The sequence below is a fragment of the Seriola lalandi genome, unplaced genomic scaffold (genome assembly GCF_002814215.2).
Source record: "Seriola lalandi dorsalis isolate HSWRI2012SDOR001 ecotype SW California unplaced genomic scaffold, Sedor1 jcf7180002054654, whole genome shotgun sequence".
NCBI classification, from domain to species: Eukaryota; Metazoa; Chordata; class Actinopteri; order Carangiformes; family Carangidae; genus Seriola; species Seriola lalandi.
Genome location: NW_019525207.1, coordinates 139186 through 154705, shown reverse-complemented (window position 1 = coordinate 154705; position 15520 = coordinate 139186). Strand labels below are relative to the sequence as shown.

General features: G+C 43.7%; 1 protein-coding gene across 2 annotated transcripts in view; it reads left to right on the top strand.

Moving 5' to 3' along the window:
• Positions 1-15520, top strand: part of add3a (adducin 3 (gamma) a) — a 105553-nt gene that overhangs the window by 31491 nt on the left and 58542 nt on the right. Inside the window, exon 1 of one of the 2 annotated variants that reach the window (XM_023420632.2) lies at positions 1849-1996. The exons of the other annotated variant lie outside the window; for it this stretch is intronic. The gene's annotated coding sequence lies outside the window, so the exon portion shown is untranslated. Of the gene's footprint in view, positions 1-1848; positions 1997-15520 lie in introns of those variants that run through there. 2 annotated transcript variants of the gene reach the window in all.

Sequence of the window (15520 nt, the reverse complement as noted above, 5' to 3'; positions counted from 1 at the left end):
GAGACTAGCTTGTATTTTTTGCTGCCTGTAATTATTGTCTGCCTTGTTTCTGTGCTGGTCAGCAATAAAGCTGAGCTTTTACCTTCCAAGTGGAAGCGTTTTTGAGGAAGCAGCAATTAAAAATTCATTTGAGATGTGTTTGTTGCTCTGCTGACCATAAATTACACACACCAACAATTTAAAGTGAATTTAACTGTCAGTCAATGCCCTTTTCATTCTTGGAAATCTGAGGCCACATGGAAAATGTTTCAATCTCCCTACAAGCTGTTGAAAACCCACTAATGAAATGATCTCCATAAAAGCGTGTAATGTGCAGCAGGGCCTTCGTTTCTCTCAAGTGAAAATGCACAGGTCCAATGTTTGAAGACATGAAAGAAAGGAGGGAAGGACTGAGGCGATGCCTCCTCAGTTGAACTTTGCATGGACAGCCTAGTCAGTGCGTGAGCCTTTCACATGCTAATGTAATGTCATTCCCCTGGCCTCTTTTTATATCACCCCAGTTAACAAATTGACCTTATCACAATGATGTGACAGCACCACCACATCTCTAAACTAAATCAAGCTGTACAGAATATAGTGCCCAGAATGTCCACCAACCATTTTCCCATTTATGTCACTGACATATGGGAGAACACATTTTAACAAGAGTTAAATGAGAACCTTGATGTCTGTATGCTACTTATGTAGCTAGAGTTAGCTTAGCTTAGCTTAGCATATAAACAGGAAAAAAGGAGGAAACAGCTAGCATAGATCTCTCCAAAAGTAACAAAAACCCACCTAGCAGCACCTCTAATGCTCACTATTTCACTTATATCTTGTTTGTGGGGCTTTATATTAATTAATCTGTTCTGCTTCGTTTTCGCTTATTCTGAAACTTTAGAAGCACACAAAAAAGCTCACCAAATATTCAGCGTCATCATGTTTTGGGGCGAATTCCCCAATTTTTAAACACCATCACCTCCTTCCTTCCTTTGTTTTTGTCAAATCCTCCTGCACACTCTTTTGTGTGCGGGGAGATTCCTCACATGAGGAGGTTGTTAAGCTGCTATCAGGGAAAGTGCTGGATGTCTTTAGGGGGAGTAATGGGGAGGGAAGGAGGGAGGGTCCCTTTAGTGGAGGGAAAGAAGGGGAAGGTTCTCTTGTCAGACCGAGTTGAAAGAAGCTGTGGCATTTTCTGAGCCTGGCCAAGGACTTTGGAAAATTCAGCAACAATGATTAGAAGTAGGAAAAGAGAGGAGAGATTTGAATTAAAAGTTTGGTCTCAAAAGAAAGGACAGGGTGGGTGAAAGGTTTTGGGGAGGCTAAGAGAGAGTGGGAGGATGAAAAGAAATGGAAATAGAGAGATAGATAGAGGGAGTCATTCCAGGAAGTATTTAATATTTCAGAGGACTTTTACTTTTCATTTCATCCTGATGAGTCACTTTGGCCTGAAGTCTGAGCCAATCAATAAACGTTTGAGGCTGTTTCACAAAAGATGTGAAGCCCCCCCGGGGGCAAAAGAGCCTGTGCGTGTGTGTGTGTGTGTGTGTGTGTGTTTGTGTGAATGTAAATCAGGTTTACCCCTCCCCCCTTTCCCCTCTTCAACCCCTCCACCACCATCAGCACCCACTGCATTCACGGTGTACCCCCCCCCCCATCCCCGCCCCTCCCGCTCTCTGCATGCTGGCTGGTCCTCTGTAGCCTCTGCAGCAGATAAGTTGTGTTTTCTATCAGTGCTGCTCTCAGTCTGCACAGATAAAGCAGAGCGGCTCCTGCCTCAGTTGGGAGAGAAGAGCACTAAAGAAGAAAAAAAAAAAGGGAGATACTGTAGGAGGAGCGTGAAGGAAAGAGGGCAGCAGCAGTTTTACACTGCTACAATGGGAGAGGCGTGTTAGAGAGAGAGAGAGAGAGAGAGAGAGAGAGAGAGCAGCACAGGCAGAGGACTCGCTGCAGTGCAGGTGGATCACTGCCGTCTGGTGAGGAGGAAGCAGTTCAACTCTAATCGGCGGTCCGGCAGGTTTGTACTGCAGCGTCTTTACAATGCTAGCTGCTTGTTGCGTGGTTTGTGCCTCTGTGTGTGTACTCTGTGACTGATATAATGGATGCTGTGTTCCCCACCATCAGGGCTGGTACCTCACAGCTGCAGTTGTTCCATTACCCACAGCTGACAGCACCCAGCAAAAGAGCACGGAGCAGTGATAATCTCATACATGTTTGCAAAGGTTGACGCATGGATTGTGTTTTTTTTTTTTTTTTTCCTTCTCTCTCTTATTTCTGCTGGCGTCACACACACAAAAGTTCAGGCTGCATGAGAAACTTTTACTCTGCGTAGAGAATAGAAGACTCTGTGTGGTGCATTGCTTCGTGCTAAATGAAATAGCAGAGGCCCTCTTCCCTCCTTTCAGATCAAGGGTTCTTTTACTCTGGAGAAGAATAGAGCAGGGAGCTGTGAATGGGCCTGAGATGGCTTTCTGTGTGCAGAGGAGAGGTGCCGCCCTCTCAAGTGTCAGCATGCTTGGTGGGTAGGTAGTGGGGGGTGGGGGGGGGGTAGGTTTATGTGCTTGTAGTTTGCAGTGGGGGCTGGGTTTTATGCCACATTGATATGTGACAAGTTATTACCTGTGTTTAGGTCTCTACGTGTTTATAAAATTTGAATTTCCTCCTGCCCTGTGACTCCTGTCCCGCTCTTTACCCCCTGAGGGAGAGGAGCAGTGATGCAGTCAAGAGCTTTAGTCCGTCCGTCTTTTCATAGGTGTCTGTTTACTATTGACTGAGCAGCGATAGGGAGCCATTAGGAGTTGTTGGTTTTTTTATTTCTGGCTGCCGATTTCTGTGTCTTCCTATTAAACGCCCAATTTCATGCTTGACTGATGGGAAAGTCTGTGGTTTGGTTGCTCTTTGCTCGTATTGTTATTTGTTTGCCAGCTCTGAATTTGCTGCTGACAGTTGCTGCAGTCTATTTGATTTTTATGTTTTGCATGATCAAAGCTTTGCTCTCCATGTCTCAAGTTTATGGAGCATTTCTGCTCGTTGTTTTCTTCTTCTTTAACATCAACCCGAGGACGAGAACAGAAATCTGTGCACTATTTCAGCCCAGTCGTCTCTGATTTCGCCTTAACAGATTTTATGAAGGAGATTTGAGTCCAAGTTGAATCTTGTTTGTGCTGCAATTGCTCTGGACCAGAATTTGGTGCTGCAAGACCGTCCAACAGTGTTGTAAAAAGCCAACAAAGCTTCAAGTCCATATAGAAATAAAAGTATATATCCACATTTCATGGCCAAAGGGAAACTTTTGAGGTTGTCTTACTCCCTGTGATCTGACTGTTCCTCCTGACAAGTGCAGCTGAAGTATTTTCCCAGCCACTGGCAAATAAATCCTGACTTGCTGTCAAGTTTGTTTTCTCTGTGCTGAAATGATGAAGTCTGATGGATTCACCTCAGTGATGCAGACACCTGATGCTGCCTGATGCATGATGGCGCCCTCTGAAGACAGTGACCTCCTCATATCTTTGTTTCACCACTTTTTCTGTTGGTACATCTCTTTTTTTTTGTTTTGTTTTTTTCACTTTGGCTGTATATGGGAGGATATTGGATCTTGTCACAGTCATATTGTGATATTGCGATATTGTATATTGGCTGCTGGCAAACCCTCTGACGTGCATACTTTCTACATGTCATGCTCAAAATGCCTCAGAATTGCGATTTCATTTGATGTTTCTCCTGCTTCGGAGATGTTTAACCAAAGTGCAGAATATTCTGCTTTGAGATTCAACTCTGTCTGTAGAGGATAGTTACAATCTGCGTACGCATGCTGCTTCCATGGTGCTCGTTGCCACGGTGATGGCCTTGGTCCCATAGAAAATCCTGAAACGTCTAATCAAATATTTGTCCAGAGCTCTTTTTGCAGAGAAGCAATAAAACAGGACCCTTGCAACGGGCTTTGTTTGGTCTTTATCTTTTGGCCATTCTCTGAGGTTTTCTCATTGTTTGAGGAATGACTCCGTGCGCCGAGCCCTTGAAGAAAATATTGCTGCTTCAGGCCGGTTGATTTGTAGTCCTGCTGGCCTTGATTTCCTTTCCCAAGGACATTTTTGTATCCGTCTGAATTCAACACGGCGCGCCTGCTCTCGGGTCAAGGTTTTGGAGATACATCTTCGAGACAAATGAAGACAGATTTCTCTGTGTTACGTGTGACTTTTTTGCACTTTGACAGGTAATTCAATATCATTTTAAAAGTAGCTGAAGGAAGTTAGTATTCGGCCCACTCTGAGTCTGAGGAGGTGAACACTGAGTGCTGCAGTGGTGAAGTATCGTTCCGGTGTCTCAATCAACCCTGGTGACCCGAGCACCTCTCCAGCTCCTCTCCTTATGTTTCCACTTAGGAGGGATGATAGACTACGTAGCCTCTTTTAAACAGAGGTCCTACAACAAGAGAAGACCCTTCATTATGCCAGCTCTGCTTGTTTACACTGAACCAAACAAAGGCGGCGTATGGCTGCCCCAGAATCAGGTGTGACGTGTAACACGACAGCGTGGGTCCCACCATGCTGACTCTCTCTTTTCGCAGAGACGTCGATCCAGCTCTGTGACTGGCTCCCCAAATTCGGTGTTCATAGCTTTTTACACTGAGCGACAAGGTGAAATAAAGGCACAACAAGGCTGTATACAGTAGACGTGTGTGTGTGGGTGTGGATGTGTGTATGTATTTGGGTGTGTAGGTGTCAGTGAATAAGTGTGAAAGGAGGGTGCCTTATCATCCAAGAAATGGGTGTTGTTCTTCTTTCTAACTTGTGTTGTAAATCACTGGTTTATGTAATGGGGTTCTGTGCGTGTGCGTGCATGCGTGCGTGTGTGCATGCATGTGTGTATGTGTGTGTGTTAAATAGCTTGGCTAGCTTGCCCATGATTATGTCATACAGCATGGTTTCCAGCTGTCCAAGTCAGCTGCATTCAATTTTGCTTTCAAGAAAGTCATCCCCAACCACAATCTGTGTGTACGTGTCGTTCGTGTGTGTGTGTGTGTGTGTGTGTGTGTGTGTGTGTGTGTGTGTGTGTGTGTGTGTGTGTGTGTGTACTGTATATATTTGTAACTTTTAAATTTGTTTAAATTGTTTGTATAAAAATGCACACTCAATAAACTCTTTGGGGCGACATTAGCTGGCCCACAGAGTGAAGAAATCATTGCTGTCAGTTTCTGGCTAATGAAAACTCTTTTTTTTTTTTTTTTTTTTTTTTCTCTTTCATGATTGTGATTTGGGTCTGATAAAACACTGCGGTCCAGCCCGTAAGTTAAACCAAATGTGTTTGGGCTGGGTCCCACCGAGGGGCTTGAATGTGAGTTTTGACAAAGGGACAGCACAGATTACAGCTTTAATGCAGGTGCACACGCAGGGCCTCAGACTCACTGTGATCGGCGACTAACATCACTGAACCAGCAACGTGAAAACGGATGATTCTTGGCAGTCGCAATCCTTTTGTTTACTAAGCGCTGAGGTCTTTTAAAGGTTGATACTCACATGGACAAGGCAAGCTGATCCTCAGTTTCCTTTGGACTTCCTTGTTGACATAGGCTGATTGACTCATTGTTGTCCTCTCCCACAGATGTGTCAGTCCTGTTATTTTATCCGATTCTTGGAAAAACCTCCAGAAAAGAGGGAGGGGATAGACGGATGCCGGGAGGTTGAATTGTTGTTTGATTCACTGACGATTTCTCACGTCTGAGAGGGTTGTGAGATAGGATCTGTGCTAAAGGGAGAATCTCACCACCTCCATTGTATAATCATGTGGTTAATGATGTTAACGATATCAGGTAATTGGCTAAATGCCAAATGAAATGCCTGGATTGCTCTGCTCTTTGCCCAGCAGTGGTTAGACCCTTCTAACCCCCGGTTAGCTTCGACCTCAGTGTGAGTTGAGGCTTGTAGGGGGAAGTCGATAATGTTTTGAACTTCCCCCAACACTTTTTATAGATGGCTCTGGCCAGGTCAGAGTTCATGGGAAAGCTTTGCTAAACTTGTCTTCACCGAGTGGCTGGATCTGCTGACTTGTTTCTCATGACTTGTCACTAAAATTGGATCTCACGGTTATGTGTTCAAGAAGAGAGCACCTGTTAGACTCACTGAGGGATCTCAATAAACGGTTAATATAGTTACAGGTTGGTTCTCAAATTGAGTGCCTTGAGGACAGGCGAGGGTTCATTGCGGGATCAAAGAAATGTTGATACATCTCAGCCCTCAACACAGTCTGAGACTGAATGTGAGCCGACCGACCGAACTAAAATCAGGCTGAGGCTGACAGCTGGTTTCGGCTGCTTTTGGAGGACGGATATGCATCTTTGTCCGATATCGCGTTCACTGTAGTATTGCACATTTCTGTCATCATATCTGTGATCTGGCTCTCTTATCCTCAGTTCACTTGAAACCAAGACAAGAAACAGCTCGTCACACTCCAAAGTGTCAGGGCTTTGGTATCCGTTCAGAAGACAAACACTGAGACTGCTCCCATCGACTGAATGCTGCAAAACATTAGGAGTTAAAGTTTCCCCAAATGGAATATTTGGCAAAATTCACCAAAACCACCAGATGACTCAGGCCTCGGGGACACGATGCAACAGGACATTTCTCCCCAGCAGTTATGACCAATCTTTACTTTCCATTATGCTAAAGTTCCCTTTGGGCTCATGCCATTCACTTTCCCCATCTCTAAATATGACTCCTTTACTGTACATTCCTTTACTGTACTCGGTCATAAGACCTAAATTTGTACCTCGCCTTTGATCTGAGATGCCTATAATGAAATTTTCAATCTGCAGATGTAGCATGTTGCTAGCCTCTGATAAGTACAGTTTCTATTCAGTCTCCTTTTTGTCATGCACAGCCTCCCTCCCTGTCTTGGCAGTATACTAGCAGACTAGTGCTGAGTCACAGGCGTTATCATGTGTCTTACACCCGATCAGCTGTTTGATAGAGGGGATTTCAGGGTTTTTGTTTGTATAAAACTGGCAGCAGGCTTTTTTTTTAAACTAGATAATAATGCTGATGAAGCCTGATGAAAAAGAAACCACTTGGCACCAAACTGAAGCCATTTTTAGTTTTCAGGTAGCCATGGTAAGTGGGGGGAAAAAAAGGTGTTTTATAGGTTTTTTTTTATTGGAATGGTTAATGCCCCATTGACTTTTACAATTGCTAACAAATTCCAGGTAATACAGTGCGTGCTAAATTCTCAACCCCCTGGAATAAAATCTTCAGTAGTAGAAACTTGTATAGTCCTAAAGGAAAAGAAAAGAGGGAGTTAACAGATCGAGATCTGAGGGGAAAGTGATAATTTCAGGGAAAAGGGAGAATGTTTTTGATGAATTGTCGGTTTGTTCCAGATGTGATATTTGTCTGTAGGGATTTGCAGCTCTGTGTGATGTGATGTGTGGCAGGTTGAAGAATTGTAAAAAAAGAAGAAGAAAGAAAGAAAAAAAGGGGAGTGGATCATAGCGGAAGGAGGATATTGCTTTACTTGTCCTACAAATCTAAGAATCATGCAAACCAACCGCTACAAGCACACAGGTGCAAACTTACAATATATCCACGGGCTACACTGCAAAACCCTTCCCGCCCTTGTTTATTAAAATCCAAAAACAATGACTTCATCGTTCAGTGGGAAGCTTCTCTGTCCTGGCAAATAATGACTCCGGTGGCGAGGAGGCAGAACACACGGCCTCCCAATTTCCTCTTGAATCTCTCTCTTCTCCTTTATTTTTTTTCCTATAATTTCTTTCCTCTGTCCCTCCCTCTTTCTTAACTAAAACCTGGAAGTCATTTATGAAGTCAGGATGGGGTTTCTCCCCCGTCCAGAAGTGGATATGCGAGTAGACCTCAGTGAGTAGGGACTCCAGTTTGACGTCCCACACCTCCCATCAAGGGAATTGCATCAGAGTGGAGTTGAAAATCTCAGTGCTGGAACCAGCTGTGGTTTTAATGTTTTGCTATAACCAAACCTAGATACTAAAGCAGAGGTTGTATTTACCACAGCCACAGTCCCCTACATCAGCAAAGCAAAACAGGTGCAATTTACGTCATTGGCTTTGGCGTAAAGACGCTGTACATGGTGCTGCAAGAAATAGGGGGGTGGGGGGTGGATTGGTAAATGTACCAACTTACTTCACGACTAACTTTAATTTTCAGGCTGTACTGTATTATATTATATTTTATTATAGGTTTAACTATAGCAGACCAATCGAAGCAAGAAGTTGAAAGTCTACGCTCAGGATGTTTAGCAGTGGTAAGAAGAAGAGGAGGAATGCTTTTATGTCATTTGAAATGTCAAATTGTTTGTGTTACGTGATATGGCAAGACACGATATTCCAGTGGGCAGCTCCAGTTGTTTTAAGTCTGGGTGAAGCTCAAAGGAACAGATCATTGAGTCACTATTGAGGGAATCAAATCCAGATCTATCATTCAAAAAAAGAACCAAAAGAGAATTTCTCAGAGAACATCCAAGTTTCAGTTCCAACCTTTATCCTCTCTCAGTTTATGTTGGTTCCCATCCTCTTGTGAATCCTGTTATTCTTGAACTTGTGTCTCAGCTGTGAGAATTTGCCTCCTCTCTTCCTGTCTCTTGCATTTGCTGCACAAACTGGATTAGAGCTCAAAGATGACCAGTTGGTACTGTCATTGTACTCTTTCATCTTGGCCTTTGTAATCAGGTTTTCTAGAAACAATGCTATTTTCATATTTCCTTTCTCTTTGTGGTTTGTCTGTGTCTTTGTGCGTCTTGTCTCAGCTCTGTTAAGGAGTGTTTTAAAGACGTCATAAAAAACAAAGAAAGAAACAAAATAACAGAATGAATGTATATGGATAAAAGGGAAGTAGATAAAAAAAAAACTGCCAGGGGCTTATTTATGAAAAAGATATGGTGCTTTGAACCATTAAGATATACATATAGTACTTTTACACATGCAAAACAAAGAGGACATCATGCGTTCAGCTAGAATGATCTAACATCACAAGTTTGGGGGAAGTTCTGTGGGTCCACACCCGAAGGCACACCAATCACTGTGGGCTTGAAGTTGGAGAACACGTCACAGATTCCTTGGGCATGAGAGAGGATGGGGTCCAAATAGGGAAAGGAGGAGAGAAAGCAAAATCTATGAGTGTATGAGCTTCCTTAGTTTGTGCAAGACAGAGTGACGTATCAATTTCACGGGTTAAGGGTCGCAGCCCTGCAGATGAAATGAGTAGAAGTGCAGATTGAGAAGTGGGGCGGGAGGCGGAACAAGCCGCATGGACAGGAACAGAGATCAGTTTGGGGATACATGAAGGGAGAAGTGAGCGAGTGAGTCAGGGGTGTGGGTAGGTGGGGGGAGATGTTATTAATCTCTGTTGTTTTCACTTCGTATTGTCATTTCCTCTGCAGCTGGTCCCGGGTTTAGAGGGAAAGAAAAACATAACTGAGGAGATCAGAAATCTAAACACCGGTCCTGCCAGTGGGCTCGGTCGTCCCCACCGCTGACATGTGTAATAAAACACATTGTCTGATTTTTAATGTGTTGCTAATGAAGGTGAAGAGAAGGCCAAGCAGGAGAAAAATGCACAGTTGTCACACAGACCTAATGTTTAAAATAAAAAAGAAGAAAGATGAACATGTACAACTAAAAATCTGGGATTTGATTACCGTAGTTTAAAGTTAACCTGGGCTGTTTACTGAGCTACTACAGGCATGAATTGGTTCTCCTTTTGTTTCTCGTTCTCTTAAATAGGTTCTCAATATTTAGTCTGACAGGAGTAATTCCACAGATTTATTGCCGTGCCTTGCCCCCTTCGACAGAGACCTCCATCAACCCCTCGTCTCCTCTCAGGTCAGGTCACGAGAGTTCGACCTAACAGCCTGTGGGTCATGGCCCCCATTAAAACACTCTCCCAGCAAGAGTTTCCCCACCTGACAGTCAATCAGCTTCTCCTGGTCCTCAGTCACTGCAGATAGGAGGTGTCTCTCACTCACACACAAACACACACTCTGTATACTGTATACACACCACCTATCCATGATCCTAACCCATCCTGCAATGGGTAAGAATCACTTATGCTAAATTTCCATATGGTTGGGACACCCACAGCACGTCGTACTCTACACAACTATGATTAGAGCTTCTGTGGCTTCACAATAAAAGCCCTTCCAGTGGTTTGCCAGTGGAAACTTTTTTAATGAGAAATAGCAGAAGCTCAAAATGTTTGCTGTGTGTGTGTAAAGGTGTGTGCTTTTTCTATGCCTTGGAGAAGAAATGCGAAAGACACATAATTGAAGTCTGGAGAGAGAAGGATGCAGTCTTTTCACCCGACCTTTGAGTGTGGCCTTTCTGATCAGCTATAAATGCTTTTTCTTTTAGAAGTGGCTGGACGTCATGTCGTCATACAACCTCGGTTGTTTCAGGCAAACTGAACCTTTGGCAGTGTGTTTTACAGCCCTGATAGTAGCCGTGTAAAAGAAAATAGCTCAATCAAAAAAAAAAAAAAAAGACCAGTAACTTGAGAGTGAGGCAAAAAAAGAAGTACAACAAGTTGAGCATTGGAGAACTTTTATAAATGTTTCCTGTCAAATGCCAAACCAGTTGAGTGCAGTGACAAAGCTCAGCTGAGGACAGACACAGTCTTGGTTTGGCCCTGCTCCCAAGTAGCACCATAATATCACGGGTCAGTGCAGTTATCCTCTTCTGAGAGGCTGAACCAATCACGATGCAACACGCCACTATGCATCTCATGTGTGCTAAACCAGGCTAATGCAGTGGGGCATTTAAGGTCCCACTTTTCCCCCGGTCATTATTGATGCAAACGTAGTGTGTGCCTGTGTGTGTTATCTGCACATTACAGTTGATTTGTCATACTGCTGCCATCCTCTATTCTACTTTAATAACATGGTGAGAGACACTATGCGTTGTATGTGAAACTTTCAGATCATAGCTATGGCTTGTCATTGGAGTAAACTCCAGTCTATTTTGATGCTGCTTATCGCTTCAAAGGATACTTCTTGGCTCAGGCTCACAAAGCTTGTCATCCATGCTGCTAAACTGGCTTGTCCAGAGTCCGCTGCTTCCCTCACACTGCCTGGGGTTTGGCAGGTAAAGAAGCAAGAGTTATGGAAGTCATTAAAATTCCTCGGGAACATGTGGACGCTTGTTTATTTTTCCGCCCAGGCTGGGAGGGTGGAGAGCTGCCAGGACGCTGCACTGTCCTCTCAGCAAGGAAAGAGAGTGGACAGAGTGTGAGCGCGAAGGAGGACCTGATGGAGGACGAAGGAGATGAAAGACAGATGAGGGGAGAGGGTAGGAATGAGTGAAGCAGAGGACAGACGGGTGGAGGGAGAGCAGGAAGTGGTTGGGAGAGGGAAATGGAGGATGGAGGGATGAATGTAGAGTATGAGAGAGAGGAGGAGGGAGGGGCAGACACCCTCTACTGGATGCCAAACAAAGAGTCGCACAAATGAACGTTGAGGTTTCAGTGAGCCGTACAGGAAGAGGATTAGAGACGGATGGATTCACACTCAGGCTGGAGGCGAGAGAAGAGTGGAGCGAGGGCGGGATAAACAGATCGCTACATTTTGTCCAACTGAAAAGTGAAGTTTCTACAAACTTTTAAAATATCACAAAAAAGTTGCGTGTTTATTGCTTTAAAAAGAAATCTAGAAGTGAAATAGACATAAATATGACAAATAAGACAACAATATGAAATACATTTGTCGCATTTCAAATAAGGCATTTTTTTGTATCCAGGAAAGTGTTGCCTTCTTCATGCTCTTCTAATTTTGTCCAAAATTACTTTGCGTCCGTTCCTTTTACACTAAACAAAGAGGAGAAATTATTTTTCAAGAGCTTGTAAGAAAATGAGACTCACAGCAGCTACTAACCGAACCATCAGGTCATTTCCCTCTGCACTGTGAAAGCCATTCAGCATCGCCTGTTAATAAGAGACCTCAGATGGCGTCCCATTTTCTGTGACGGTCCTCCATGTGCACTATACGGTCACGCTTTACATCGTCCACCAACCCGGCCATAAATCTTTCTTGCCTTCATTTTAAATGTGGAAAGATCCCTTCACGCTTGTTTTTGAACATCAGATCCAAGTACGGCCTGCTGCGATGGTGGGCGTTTTCTCTGATTAGACAGAGGGGAGGACTTGAAAGGGATGCTGGTGCAGAGTGTTAACCCGGGGGAATTGACACTGTAATATACTGCTGTGTATCTGTGAGTATGTGTGGGAGACAAAGACAGAAATGACGGGTCTGTATGTTCCATCTGGCACCTTGTAAACGGAGTCAAGTCACCGCCTCGACTTTAAAGAACTTCACAGCTCTTCTTTTTCTTGTCCAGTGACGATGCTTCCATCTACCATCTCGATGTTACGGTAGCTGGATGATTTGGAAAACCCACAGAGAGGCCAACTGCTTTTGTGCTTCCCATCCAGCCCTCCCTTCATCTTTCTGTCATTCTTTATCTAATAACCAACGATAACGGATGAGGAGATTGTGAGGACACCACAGGGGGAGGGATTGAGGGATGAGGATGGTGCCGTCGGCCGGGGAGGATGAAGAGGGAGAGAGAGAGTCGTGGAATTTCTTGGTGCATAGCTGTGGTATCGTCTTGCGCAGCTGAAAAATGTATCAAAGTGATTTTTTCTCGCTGCTGATACTCCCCTAGTCGCAGGCCAGGAGACAGCGATTGCAGCACCAGGCCTTCGGTGAGGTCAATCCCCATCTCTGTTTCTTTTTCTTTCTCTTTCTCTCTATATTTCCCTGTGTTTGATCTTTTCTAATTGAAAGTGACACTGCAATGTGGACCCTGGGGGTGATCCTGGTATGGACCTACCTCGCCAACAAATCGGTGGCTAATTGAGACGTAACATGAGAAACCTGCATTTTTCTCCCGCCTAAAAGTTAACTGCCAGAAGGCGGTGGCCTTTGACATACATCCAAGTATCAGATTACATGTCTGTGATGCCAATTTAAGTTATGACAATGCATGTCTGCAAAGCTGACATGACATCAGGGCCTTGGGTGAGCTGCATTCCTTAATACCAAAGACGTGAAGCGGCTCATGTTTGGAAACAACAGCAGGGTAAGTTAAGAGTACTACTTTGAGACAGCTTCTATTTTTTCTTCATCTTCAAAAATATGAACAAATTTCCACTTCAAAGTTCATCTTGGGTTTGTATAACCAAACTGTTGGAAATATCATGTGCTGAAGTTTCTAAATAAATTTTAATCATGAATCAAAGAGCCTGGTAATGTGTCGTCCAAGAGATAAGTCATTCCCGTCAAGGTTTTTCCTCAATTTCCTGTGTTTTTAAAATTTACGATTTCAAAGAAAAAGCTTATGCCCATTTTGAATCATAAGTTTCAGTTTGAATTATAAAGGCTGCTTTTTGCTTCCCTTTTGGGAACATCTAACAGTGTCTGCAACGTCTTATCCAATGGTGAAATTGTCCAAAACAAAAAATGGGACTATCATGCCCACTTCATGCAGTCTAGACTAGATAGGGGAGGCAGTGGGATCCAGCCAAGAAGAAGCAACGACCCCACTTTGGGGTGTGGCCATTCAGAAGAGGTATAAATACTTTTACGTTGAGAGGCAGTCAGATAAGACTTTAAATAGTACATCTGAAGCACTCTGAGGCCTTGAACTGTAGAAGTGATTGCTTACCTGTCAGTGAGATTTTCTTGACACTGCAACACTAACAACAGGTTACTTGTGTTATTGGTATTGTAGACATTTAAGCCTCTCCTTCAGTGGTATTCATTGTAATCCACTGTTTATCAAAGTGTAAGCCTAACAGGTGTAAATGGTTTGCTTTTAAGTTTGACCCTCAATGACCTTTGTCTCAATAAAATGCTATTGTCACAACAAATGAAGAATCTCAGTTTTAGAAATGTAAAATTCCCAGACAAGTGAGCCGAGCCAATTTGCGTTGATGCTGATGCGTACTGACAAGCTGTAGTTCCTAACCATTAGTCTGCAGGAGTTTTTCTTGAATTAACATCTGAGTGATCTTTCTCCCAACGGGAAAAAGATCAGACTTCTAAAGACTGAGGGTTGAAAAGATAATCCCTCGTGCTTTTTCATCCGCCATTGGTTGTGTAATCCTTCCTTTGCCTGCTTTGCTCTTATTTTGGCTTTTGAGAGGCTTCCCTGTCTACAGACACTTTCAGATACATACATTCAGTAGATCCTTTGGTCTGTTCCCCGTCTGTCTCAATTTGACAGTGACACATGTGATGATCAACTATGGAAAATCTATAGATCCTCCTGTCAACATGCCAGGTAGATAAAAGAGCAAGAATGTGTTTGAGACAAAACAAGTACACCATGAGTAAGCACAGCTGATGTGCTTTCTACAAGTTCAGAGCTGGACCACATCCATTGGCTTAAAAATGGAAATAAACTGTAGTATTTTTCGTCCATGAAAAATGTAGTGCTAAGCTCCCGGATGCCACACCAAAGCCCCAGTGTTGGTGTGTGTCATTAGACATTTGGTGCCTGTGTTTAAGTTCTGACGCTAGAGAGATGACACTAAAGACAAAGAGCGATGACATGCAATGAAGGTCCATGCCCGGACTGGAACCAGGGTTGCTCCTTGTTTCATGATTGGCACCTTGAACCCCCAGGCCACAGTGGTGAAGGGAAGTTTTTAAACCTGGATTTAAGTTTAGCCTTTGTTGCCGTTGGGGGAAAAAATGGGCAGCCTGTAACGGAGCTTAAGATGGGACAAAAAAGCAGACGACATAACAATTGAGTCTGACGAGTGGACATTCCTTTAATTCAAGCAAACTTGCCCCAAAATGTAAAAAAATCTTCCAAAACCAATTGTTTTAAACCATCATTGCACATACAACAAAAGAGGAGCCATTATCCCATTAACCCCTGACAGAATTTGTTGCTTCCCAAGTGTTTTCAGCGCAGTCGTACGGAAACAGCAGTTTCAGGCACGTTCACTTTGGCACTCAGCTGTGGCGGTTGTCACTTGGTTAACCCATGCTTCAAAGTTTTCCTTCCTGATTGCATCACTAGGTCTTGGTCTCCGTGGTGACTGTGAGTCATAAAACACACTGGTTGTCAGGAACAATAAGCTGCCACAATAATACGCTGCTTCTCTTTGGATATCCTTTAAGCTCTTCCTGACCGGGAAGGAGGGTTGTTTGTGTGTGCGCTGGTGTGTGTGAATGGGAATGTGAAAGGTGTGTGAGGGAACAGCTGGACCTACTCGTACAAACATACACGATTACACAGAAAACACTCCAGCACTTCTGTACAGTTAGTAATGAATGTGAAGTCATTTGTACAATTTATGAAGAAAGATGTTTGGTCCCTTGTAGCCATTTATAGCACCTTAGTTCTCAGCTGTTTCTAAAGAAAGACGACAGGTATGATCAGACAAGGTCGTCCACATGCCCAATTCAATTGCTTGAAAATGTTCAGTACTGGAGCCACTGTAAGATGACCTGGCCATGGCCAATTAAAAGTATGATTGTGCCAATGAACGTCATAGGAATCTGCTTGGGACAG